Source organism: Macrotis lagotis, chromosome 1 (assembly GCF_037893015.1).
Source record: "Macrotis lagotis isolate mMagLag1 chromosome 1, bilby.v1.9.chrom.fasta, whole genome shotgun sequence".
NCBI lineage: Eukaryota > Metazoa > Chordata > Mammalia > Peramelemorphia > Peramelidae > Macrotis > Macrotis lagotis.
The window spans coordinates 763657242-763670267 of record NC_133658.1 but is presented as its reverse complement, the minus strand read 5'-3'; positions in this window follow the sequence as shown (position 1 = coordinate 763670267).

The following is a 13026-nucleotide window of genomic DNA, read 5'->3' as shown; positions in this document are numbered from 1 at the left end:
TTTCTTCAAATGGAGTTAATGAAGGTTCATAATTTTCAAGAGGAAAAATAATTAGTCCAGAATGTATTAACAACCTAATAAGAAGCTTTTGTTTGAAATGGGGCCAAACCCATTTTCTAGACAATAGAGGGAAGTGATTTCAACAGCAGTCTGAATGCTGAGACTGAAATGCAGTCAGTGTCTAAGGAAAAACTTGGAGAGTTCTAAAAGTGAAGGAGTTTTTGACTCTGTGAAAAGAGAAAAGGTCAGAGCTAGAAATTATACAATCCCTAGCCTCAGGTTCTTATTCCACTTGCCAATAAATTATTTTCCTTGAACAATTCAATGAATAGTATGAACCCATCATAATAGTTAGAATATTGTATGTAAGATCAAGAAAACCAGGGTTCAATTTGATAGGTGTGAGATGATACCTTAAACTTGTTTTAATTTGCAATTCTCTAATCAATATTATTTGGAGGGGCAGCTAGGTGGCGCAGTGGATAAAGCACCAGCCCTGGAGTCAGGAGTACCTGGGTTCAAATCCGGTCTCAGACACTTAATAATTACCTAGCTGTGTGGCCTTGGGCAAGCCACTTAACCCCATTTGCCTTGCAAAAACCTTAAAAAAAATCATTTGGAGCATTTTTTCATATAATTACATATAACTTTAATTTCTTAATTTGAAAACTGTTCATATCATTTGACCATTTATCAATCTGGGAATGATTTGCAACCTTATAATTTTTATGCAATTCTCTCTATATTTTAGAAATGAGACTTTAATCAAAACCCCTAGCATGAAAATTGTTTCCCAGCTTTCTGTTTTCCTTTGAATTTTGGCAGCATTGGATTTATATGTGCAAAAACTTTTTAATTTAATATAGTCAAAATCATCCATTTTGCAATTTATAATGTACTCTATTTCTTGCTTCGACTTAAATTTCTCCCCTTTCCATAGATGTGAGAGAGTATTTCTTGGTCTGTTAATTGATTTATGGTGTCGCACTTTATGTCTAAATCCTGAACCCATTTTGCCTTATTTTGGTATAGGGTATGAAATGTGGGTCTGTGCCCACTTTTTGCCATTTTTCAGTTTTCCCAACTTATCTCAGATGTTAATGTCTTTGTATTTGTCAAACAGTGGATTACTATAGTCATTTACTACTGTTTCTTTTGAACCTATCCTAATCCACTGATGCATTACTCTATTTCTCAACCAGTACCAGGCGGTTTTGTAGAGCTAGGCTACCTTACTTTACATTTTTTTCATTAGATCTTTGCTATTCTTGAACTTTTGTTGCTCCAGATGAATTTTGTTACTATTTTTCCTAGCTTGTAAAATAATAATTTGGTAGTTTGATTGGTGTGGCATTGAATAAGTAACTTAATTTGGGTAGAATTGTGTTTTTTTTTATGAGCTTGATTTAACCATGAGCAATTGACATTTTTCCAAAAGTTTAGATCTCACTTTATTTGGGTGAAAAGTGCTTTGTAATTGTGTTCATACAGTTTATGGGTTTGTCTTGGGAGGTAGACTCCCAAGTATTTAATGTTGTCTGCAGTTACTAAATGGAATTTTTCTTTCTATTTCTTGCTTTTGGGCTTTATTGTTCATATATAGAAATGCTGATGATTTGTTTGGGTTTATTTTATATCCTGCTACTTTGCTGAAGTTAATTGTTTCAAGTCATTTTTTGGATAATTTTCTTGGGTTCTCTAATTAAACCATCATATCATCTGCAAAGAATGAAAGCTTTGCTTCCTTGTTGCCAATTCTGATTCCTTTAATTTTTTTCTTCTCTTATTGCAAAAGTTAGCATTTCTAATTCTATATTCAATAGTAATGATGACGATGATGAGCATCCTTGTTTCACCCCTGATCATATTGGAAATGCTCCTGGTTTATTCCCATTACATATAATATTTGTTGATGGTTTCAGATAGATACTACTTATTATTTTAAGGAAAATTCCATTTATTCCCATACTTTCTAATATTTTAATAGGAATGTTATATTTTATCAAATACTTTTTCAGCATCTATTGAGATAATCATGTGATTTTCTGTTGGTTTTGCTATTGAAATATTCAATTATGTTGAGTGTTTTCCTAATCTTTGACTATCTGGTATAAATCCTACCTGATCATGGTATATTATCATAGTAATAACTTGCTATAATCTCTTTGCTAAAATTTTATTTAAGTTTTTTGCATCAATATTCATTTAGAGAGATTAGTCTATAATTTTCTTTGTCTGTTTTGGTTCTTGTTGATTTAGATATCAGCACCATATTAGTGTTATAAAAGGAAGTTGGCAGAACTCCGTCTCCTATTTTTTAAAATAGTTTGTGTAGAATAGGAATTAATTGTTCCTTAAATGTTTGATAGAATTCACTTGTAAATCCATCTGAACCTGGAGACTTTTTCTTAGGGAGTCTATTGATGATTTTTTCAATTTCTTTTTCTGAAATGGGTTTATTTGAGTATTATTTCCTCTTCTGTTAATCTTGGTAATTTGTGTTTTTGTAAATATTCATCCATTTTACTCATTATCAAATTTATTGGCATACAGTTTGGCAGAATAGCTCCAAATTATCTATTTAATTTCCTCCTCATTGGTGGTTTGTATACCCTTTTCATTTTTGATACTGGTAATTTGGTTATCTTCTTTCTTTTTTTAAAAATCAGATTAACTTAAGGTTTTTCTTCCCCTGCTCATTTACCTTTTAATGCATTTCTTGAGTCTTGTATTTGGAGACTGAATTCTCTGTTCAATTACAGTCTTCATATGAGGAAATTTTGGAAGACCTATGTTTTGTGGAACATCCATCTTTTCCTCTGATGGAATATGCTGGATTTTACAGGGTAATAAATTCTTGGTGTAATTCAAGGTCCTTTGCCCTCTGGTATATGATATTCCAGGTCCTGGGGTCCTTCGGTGTTGAAGCTGATAAGTCCTGTGTAAGTCTGATTGTGTTTCCTTCCTTTTTTTATGTTTGTTTTTTTGCAAAGTAAATGGGGTTAAGTGACTTGCTCAAGGCCACACAGCTAGGTAATTATTAAGCGTCTGAGGCTGAATTTGAACTTAGGTACTCCTGACTCCAGGGCTGGTGCTCTATCCACTGTGCCACCAAGCTGCCCCCTGTTTTTCCTTTCTATTTAAATTGCTTCTCTTTTGCTGCTTTCAGTATTTTACCTTTTATTTGAGAATTCTGGAATCTGGCTACAATAACCCTTGGAGTTTTCATCCTGGGTCCCTGGAGGAATTCTGTATATTCTTTTTTTTTAGGGTTTTTTTATGCAAGTCAAATTGTCCAAGACCACGCAGCTAGGTAATTATTAAGTGTCTGAGACCAGATTTGAACCCAGGTACTCCTGACTCCAGGGCCGGTGCTTTATCCACTATGCAACCTAGCCCTGTATATTCTTTCAATGGCTATTTTGTCTTCTTGCTCTAGCAGATTTGGACAATTTTTCCTGATAATTTCCTGCAAGAAGTTTTCCAGGTTCCTTTTTTGATCTAGCTTTCCAGTAATCAAATAATTCATAAATTATCTCTCTGAGATCTATTTTCCAAGTTGATGTTTTGCTTAAAAGGTATTTTACATTTTATTCAATTTTTTCATTGTTTTTACATTGTTTGATGGAATCTTGCAGTCTCATAGATTCATTGGTTTCTATTTGTGCAGTTCTAATTTTTAGGGCTTTATTTTCTTCAATTAGCTTTTGTGTTTCCTTTTCCAATTGATTAATTTTATTCTTCACTGAGTTACATTCCTTTTCCAGTTGGTCTGTGCTTAGTTATTAAAGTTCTCAGATGTGTGGCTCATTTATTTGCCCACCCAATTAGGCTGCTCCTTTTTTTGACTCAATCTTAGAGGTATCTCAACAAAATTATTGCATTAAGGAATTAGAATGTGGCTACATCTGTATGATCATTTTGCAATTCATTAACTTCTAATTATATTCTGGGCATTCTGTGACTAAATCAACTGAGTGCCTTCCCTCACACAATGACTAAGATTCATACTAAGATTTAAATGATGAATTGGAAATGATTTCTTGACAATAAGTGGGAGTTACGCTTGTGCATGTAGTCAGACCATCCTGTATCATCTGGGACAACACCAAAATTAGCAATGAGAAAGAAGAAAGAATAAAAATGAGAAAAAGATATGGCATACAACTAAAATAACTTAATCTTGGACTATTTAAGTAATTGATAATCAATAATAAATATCATACACAAAACAAAAATCATGTTTTATGATTTGTAAGTTGAAAGTTGTAATAATAGGAAACAATAGGTGAGACACCAAAAAAGAAGATGTGTGCTCACAAGAGAGGTGGTGTGACATCGTAGATGAAGAGCTGGCCTTGGATCCAGAAAGATTTGAGTTCAACTTAGACCATAAAATGAAGACAACTGTTATTCAACAAGCACTTATTAAGCTCCTACTAAGAACTAGGCCTGGCACTTAGCATTGAGGATGTACAGAAAAGCAAAAATAGAGATTCAAGGGTCTTTTAAGGAACTCACAGTGTTATGGGGGAGACATCATGAAAATATTGATCTTCATTGGAAGAAGATATTCTTGAGGTTCTTACACCAAGGAAATCACAGGTCCAGTTTTAATCCCCTTCTATGTTTGTAAAAGGTATTTACCACTGTGATAGAGGAGATTTAGTACAACATTCAAATAGAAGAGAGATTCCCTGGGCATCATGAGGTCAAGATTATGTGTGCAGATTATGCTGTGCTAGGTACATTAAGTACCTGTTCATGAAATGCATGGTAGAATCTCCTGGAAGAGATAAATGATCACTCAGAAGATTTTGGTCTAACCAGGCACACAGGAAAGAAGTGGATAACGAATATCTTGATGGATAACCTATAAGACTCATCCCTTATTATGTATATCTGGGACAGAGTACAGGTAGACCAAAAAAATGTGTATGGGGGGCATAGTTGAATAGGATTGCCTTCAGGAAATTGCTGAATACTTTTATTGACTGATTCTTAAGTTTCCCATAAAAGCAAAGGCCTATCTTTCTTTTTTTAAACACCAGGTCTAGCTACAGCACCATAGTTTCCAAAATGTTAAAAATTGATATCACACAGAGGGCAATAGTGAGATGAATGGCAAGTGTGAGCAGACTGTGATGCATATTATCAATGGAGAATTCTGAAAAATAAGAACAAAAGATGTCCTCAAGGAATTGTGGGATAAGAAATGAAGATGTACTGCTTGACAAGAGCAAAGGGTAACAGGCAGACAAACATCCAATTTTACTTTTGTGATGTCAGGAGAAATCTAGAAAGGCCTGCTAACACATAAGGTAGACACACTGGTGATGAGCTTATGGGAGGACATGAATCAGTGTCATGCAGAATGGACAGGCATAGATGAGTTGCAATTTGTGCTGATGTAGGAACCATCCAAATTAGTGAAATTATAGATTCATTTGACCATTACATGAAGCAGTACTACTTGATTTCATTCTAAATAATGGGGTCAATACTCTAAACATTTTTTTCTCAAGATATTGTGAGGAAAGCATTTTGCAAATTTCTTTTTGAGTTTGGGATGTATTGTTCATGCAGAGAACTCCTGGTGAGGAAGATCACTCTATTGATGTAGCAACTCAATACTAATTTATACTCTTAGAGAGTTATCTGGGACAGATTGTACCTGAAGCTACGAATCTCTATTATTTCAGCTTGCTTTCTTTTCTAAATGTACAAGTTTAACCTTTAACTTTCAAAGCTGTTCTGCATGTTTGTGCTCCTTTCTGACCTTCTTTACAATCTCTTTTCTGCATTTTAAAAATAAGCCTCAATGACACTCTTTTTTTTCTTATTGATATTTTATTTTTCCTATTACATGCTATGAAAGATTTTTAACATTCATTCACTTGCATATTTATGTTACATAATTTTTTCCACCCTCCCTTTCCACCTCCTTATAGTATACATTGACATGTACATTTGTGTTTAACACGTTTAAATATTAGCCATTTTCTGTATGAGGAATTAGGATTAAGGGAAAAGAAAGAAATCCATGACATAGGAAGGAAAAACAAAAGATAATTTTTAAAAAAAGCAAACACAATGTTCATTCAGATTCTGTAGTTTGTTTTTTTAGTTTTGTTTTGTTTTGTTTCTTCTGGATGTGGATGGCATTATCCATAATAGATCTCCCAGGGATGTCCTAGCTCTCTGAATTGCTAAATGGAGCTGCATTCATCAAGGTTGATCAGCTCACAATTAACAACAGTTAATGTGTACAATTTCCTCTTGGTTCTGCTCCTTCACTGAATATCAGTTCCTATAATTCTTTCCATGTTTCTTTAGAGTTTGACCATTCATGGTTTCTTATAGAACAATAGTATTCTACAATATTCATATTCCATAACATGTTTAGTTATCCCCCAATTGATGGATATTCCCTCAATTTCCAATTTGTTGCCACTACAAAAAACTGAATGCTACGAATATTTTGGAACATAAGGGATTTTTCTCATCTTTTATGATTTCTTCTGAATATGGGCCCAGTATTGCTATTGCTGGTCCAAAGAGTATGCATGATCAGTTTTATTGTTCTTTGGGCATGCTTCCATATTGCTCTCCAAAAAATGGTTGGATTAATTCACAACTCCACTGTCCCAGTCCTCCCACAACCTCTCCAAATATTGATCATTTTCCCTTTTTGAATTACCCTTTTTTCTCCCTCCTCCCTTCCTCCCTTCCTCCCCCTCCCACCCTCTCTTCCCTCCTTCCTTCCTTCCTTCCTTCCTTCCTTCCTTCCTTCCTTCCTTCCTTCCTTCCTTCCTTCCTTCCTTCCTTCCTTCCTTCACTGTTTCTAATCCTTCTCATTGAGAAGAAAAAGAAAAACATATACATCATAAGCAAAAATATGGTCCCTCTTTGACCATGGCAAAAAAATATGTTTTATTCTGCATCATGAGTCCATCATTTCTCTATCAGGAAGTGGGTAGAATGCCTCATCATTGAGGGTCCAAAATGATTGTGAAGTATCTGTTCATCAATCAAGAGTTTTTATCTTGGGGGTGGAATATAAATTATATGCTTTTTATTTCCTGTATTTGTTCATGTCTACTTATGAGTCTTTTGCATCTTGAGAAGTTTTGTGACAGAGAAAATAAGCAGCTGTCTTATACCTATACACTTAGTGTACACCCATTTCTGCATGAGGGGATCTTGCTAGCCACTTTTAAGGAGACTCTAGGCAGCTAAAATGGTGTAATGGATAAAGTAAGGCCAAGAATATTTGATTTCACTGCCTCAGACATTTAACTGTGTGACCTTGGGCAAATCATTTAACCTCTATTTCTATCAGTGCCTCATAGAGCTGTTATAAGAGTCAGATGAGTTAACATTTATATCATGCTTTGCAAATCTTAATATTTTCAATATATATGTAACACATACACATACACACATATATAATTAAAAGTTTGCAAAATAAAATTTGCCAAATAGCTAAATAAATACTGTTATCATCATCATCATTATTACTGTCATGGACATTATCCAGCAATTTTACTCTAGGATGAGGGTAGAATTAAAAAGAGAAACTAATCCTTCACGGGGAGGGATATCAGTAATCCCAGAACATACCTAGCCACAAGGCTAGATTCCAATTAATGGAGAGGACATGATCCATCAGATGCATTGGGATATAGAGAATAGGTCTGAACCTACAGAAGAAAAAGGCAAAGACTTTCTCTCTCTCTTCCCCATTATCCCTTCACATGAATTTACATTTTGCCTCAAATAATCCCATGTGACCTCGGATAAGTCATGTAACCATTTGGGGTCTTAGTTGCTTCATTTGTACAAAGTGGGGGGTTCAACTAGATGATTCCTTCCAGCTCTAGACCTGGGATCCTCTAATTTAGATGGAGAAAAAGATATATGCACCCAGAGTCAGTTCAGGCAGAATTAAGTCATTCCATTTTGCTTTTTTTAACTCCAACCTCACCCTTATGAAATGCCCCCAATGCCTTTTACTTCTACTTTCTAACCTATCTTAACCTACTATTAGTAAAATATCTGCAATCGATCACTTTGCCCTTACTGGGATTCTAAATTTGGGCTCTATGAATTTTTAAAAATCATATTTTTATATAATTTTACATTTTATTTATTTATATTGTTAATATAATATACTTTTATATACTTATATATAATTTGAATAATTATATAGTTTTAAATGGCACTCCTTTTTACAACTTAAAACCACTCTATTTCTTACTCAGTCCTTGGATCCCCATAGCACCAGCCTCCTGCTTGTTCCTCAAACCATAAACTCCATCTCTTATCTTGGGGCATTTTCTCTCTGCCATTCCTGGAATGATCCCCCTTCTAGCTTCTTAGCTAAAATGTCTCCTTCTATAGGAAGACTTTTCTTATCTCCCTTAATACTAGTGCCTTTCCTCTGTTCACTAGCTCCTATTTGTCTCACATATACCTTGTTTGTACATAATTGTTTGCATATTTTGCCTCCCTCATTCGACTTTGGAGAGCAGGAACTTTGACCTTTCTTTATAATTCCACAATGACTGGTATATAGTGGGTATTTAAAAAAAACATTTATTGATCAATTGAATACTGATTGAGAAGGGGCACAGATTTCAGCAGACCCAACGGTTCCACAAGAGAAAAACAAAACAAAACAGGAGACCAGCCCCTGGGACTACATTCGATAGCTCACTGCAAAGGCTCCTTGGGAGTTAGACCAGTTGTTAAAAAATGTTTAGAGGTCCCCTTAACTTGTCTTTTTGTATTGATCTTTTTTCTAGAAACACTGGACCCAGAGTATATAGGAAGCCCTGAATATATGGAAGATGAAGTCCCTCATGACTTGGTACAATGTGTTGTTTCCACCCCAAACTGGACTCCTTGTTTGGTCTTGGGAGTCAGGTCAGGACCCAGACAGTCTATAGTAGTTTTATGCAGCTGGAACCTTAGTAGATTAACAGACCATTCTATCTTCATAGACTAGCAGTTCCCAAGAAAAAAGAATGTAGGTTTTCCTCCCTCTCCAGGAGGGGTTTTGTTCTTTTCCTACTTTACTGCATCTTTTCCTCTCTGATGCCATGTCCTTTTATGGGGAGATTTGTGTTTCCTCCCCTTTCTTTTGTTTCTGTTATAAATATGTAAACTTTTTTTATGCATTGTGTACTCTGGCTTTTACATGCAAGTTCATGTCTCTTGAATAAACCTGGCTTTTCATGCAAGTTTTGTAAAGCTGTGATTTGCCTGTGGACATAGCCCTTTTCTCCTAATCCCTTGTCAGCAAATTGCTCAACAGGACAGAAGCCACATTCTCTTTCTGTTAAGGACTTTTGGAAATAATTTTGGAAAAAAAAGCATCAATTTCTAGCCTGAGACATAGGATCTAGGCCAGACTGTAAAAAATGACCTTGGCATCAGGTGTTCTCATTTTCCAGTTCATACAGTTTGAAGCTCATGAGTTCAACAACCTGTGCAGTGATGGATGATGCCAGCACCCTGCCAAGAGTCAACAATCATCATGTCCCTCATGTCTACCCCCAACTCTCCTCCCCAAAACTAGTGTTGCAGCCTCCTCCAGTCTTTTCCTCTGCTTTTCTTTTATAACCCAATTGAATCTTCTCATTGGTTGCCTTGGCTTACAAACTGGAAAAACCCAGCAGCCGGGGCCTCTTCCAAGTTTTTGAAAAAGAACATGCCATTTACATCGAAATAAAGTTTAAAAGGGTTTTTTTCCCTGCAGCACTCTCTTTGAAGGTCCATTCTTCTCCAGGTAGATAGCAATTAAAGAGATTCAAATAGTAGAGGCAAAGTTCACAACTCAGAAAGTACAAAGACAATAATTCCCTATTTAAGTGGAGGTCAAACTTCAGACACCCTCAACTCTCTAGTATGTGATCCTCAACCAGGGAAAAGTAAAAGGTTTTTCAAAATAGTTGCCACAAAGCCTCAGCATGACAACTAACCTTAGACCATAGAGAGGCTTTCAGGCTCTCAGTTCTTATTTATTATTATATGAAACCCAAAAGTAAACAAAGTGGTAAGCAGTGATCTAGAGTACATCACTCAAAACTAAGACCAGGGAAGACTAGGTTTCAAATCCTGACTCAGTAATTTATTTGTCTGTTTGACTTTGGGAAAAATCACTTAAACTCCCTGTGCCTCAGTTTCCTCATCTATAAAAGGAGATAATAGCACCTATCTCCTGATCAATGTGTATGAAGTACTTTGCAAATCTTAGAGCATTATATCAATACAAGCAGTTATTATCATGGCATGGTTTCCCTGTTAGAGGCAACACAGAAGCAGCAGAGTGAAGAGACGTGGGTGGCCATGAAAGATGGGCTCAGTGACAGCAGCAGGAAGTGGGAGCTGTCAGCCTAGCAAGGAGGAGGTAGTGTGAAGTGAAAACTGAAAAACAGACACAGTACTGTGTTAGTGAATGTTTATAATTGTGTTTGGGAAGGTTTTTTTAAAGTCTTCAACAGAATACAGTATATTATTATTATTGCAAAATTAGGAATGCATATATTTTTTAAAAATATTTCCATTTAAATGGTTAAAGCAAAGTTTTCACTTGCAGTAGGAAAGCTCTAGTTTTTTGGAAAATTCATTTACTTTGAACTCTTTATCTCAAAACAATTCAGGGTAATTAGGGTTTATTCTTCTGCCTTGTTTTCCATAGGGAAGAACTTGCACATGACTGGAGAGCCCAAACAAGGGGGTCCCTTGAGAAAAGACTCGAAGAAGAATTAGAACTATACCTCAAGGGGTTATAACACTGTACATATTCTTTGACCCGGCAATACCACTGCAAGGTCTGTATTCCAAAAAGATAAAGAAAAAGGAGAAAGACCTATATGTAACTATATGTATATGTATATGTATATGTATATGTATATGTATATGTATATGTATATATATATATATCTGAAGAGCAAGAGAGATTTATCTATCTATAGGCTTTTGTCTATATCGTTAAACCTAAAACTATAAAAACCTTAAAAACATAGGATTATAATAAAATGACAGAAAAAATATTTTAAAAAAAGAAAAAGTTCTCAAAGTCTGTCACTTGTACCAGGTAAAAACAGGTTAAACTCCCACTAGCTTGGAATATTCTTAAGTTATCATTAGATTTAATTGTGGGACCTAAAAGAAATAATTCTAACTGGGCCCTCACTATTGCACAGTCTTATAAAATCTCAGTTTTGGAATTGGAAAGGTGACCATCTGACTCAACTCAATCTGACAGGAATCCCCAGACAAATGATTCCTTGGAAGATCTCCTTAGAGGGGGTACTCATTATTTTCTCAGACCAATTGTGAGGCCAATTTAAGCTTGATATCAAACAAAATTTTCAGTTTGCTGTTTTTACCCACTACTCTTGGTTTTGCCTTCAGAGGCTAAATAGAACAAGCCCAATTTCTCTTTCATGTTAAACCCCCAAATATTTGATCATAGTTAACATGATTTCCAACAGAGGATAGGTAGATAAATAGATGATAGATAGATAGATAGATAGATAGATAGATAGATAGATAGATAGATATAGACAGAGATATCCAGACTGAAGATGTCTAGTTCCTTTATTTGCTCCTCATTTGGCATGGATTTAACATATTTTACCACTACAGTGTCCTATCAATGATCATGCTTTGCCAAACTTCAGACTTGTATTATCCCTATTATCTGCCACCTTCATGCCTATTCATATGCTACTGAACAGAGATGAAATAAAAAATCTGAAACCATGCCACCTAAATTCAGTGCAAAAGTACATTAAATATTCTCTTCCAGGTTCTTGTTGCAACGAGTGCATATTTTTATACCTATCTAATCAATCCCATTTACCACAAAGACTATTCTAAACTTATTTTTTAAATCAACAAATATTTCACACATATATTTCATCAAACATTATCCAATTTTATGTAAAGATTTTTAACATTCATTTTACAAAATTTTGAGGTTCAAGTGATCTCCCTCTCTGTTACCTTTCTCCCACTCGAGAAGATAAGCAATATGATACTGATTATACATGTGAAATCATGCAAAACATTTGTATATAAGCCATCTTGCAGAAGAAAGCATGTAGAAAAGCAAGAAAAATAAATTCAAAAAAATTTAATCTGCATTCAAAGTTCATCAGTTCTAGAGGTGAATATCATTTTTCACTGTGAGTCCTTTGGAATTGTCTTGGATAATTGTCTTGATCAGCGTAATTAAGTCTTTCACAGTAGGTCATTGTGACAGTATTGCTGTCACTAAATACAATGTTTTCCTGATTTTAGTCACTTCACTTTGCATCAGTTCATATAAGACTTCCCATATTTTTCTGAAACCATCCTGTTCATCATTTCTTATAGTAATAGCATTCTATTGCAATTTTATACCACTTTCCAAATTGAGGGGCATTCCCTCAATTTCCAGTTCTTTGCTACAACAAAAAGTTGCTACAAATATTTTATGGAAATAGATTCTTTTCCCTTTTCTTAGATTTCTTTGGCATACAGATCTAGTAATAGTATTGCTGGGTCAAATGTTACATATAATTTTATAGTCCTTTGGACATAAGAAGGTGGCACTCTTCTGCTCGGGCTTAGGTGGGGGTATAGATAATTTATCTAAATTTCTCATGACTGGGAGTGATTTGGAAGTAAATGAAATGATCACCCCTTTGCTCCTCATTAGAATAGCTTCACCTCTTTTAATAGTTATCCTATCTTATTAATTAATCCAATCAGAGTTGATTGCTACCTTCAAGAACACCTAATCTTCTTAGGGCACATAAATTATGAGTCCACTGCCTTGATTGCACTTTAGCATTCAAGAGTGTCACTCACCCTTATTTAATAAAATGCTAGTATTTTTAATATAATGATTAATAACCCAGAACAAACTTTTTTAAACATCAAGAATTAGTATGTTCTGGAATAGAAGCAGTGTGCCTTTGGGTAACTTTCTTGATTTCTCTAAGTGTTAGGCTCCTCTTCTGTAAAATG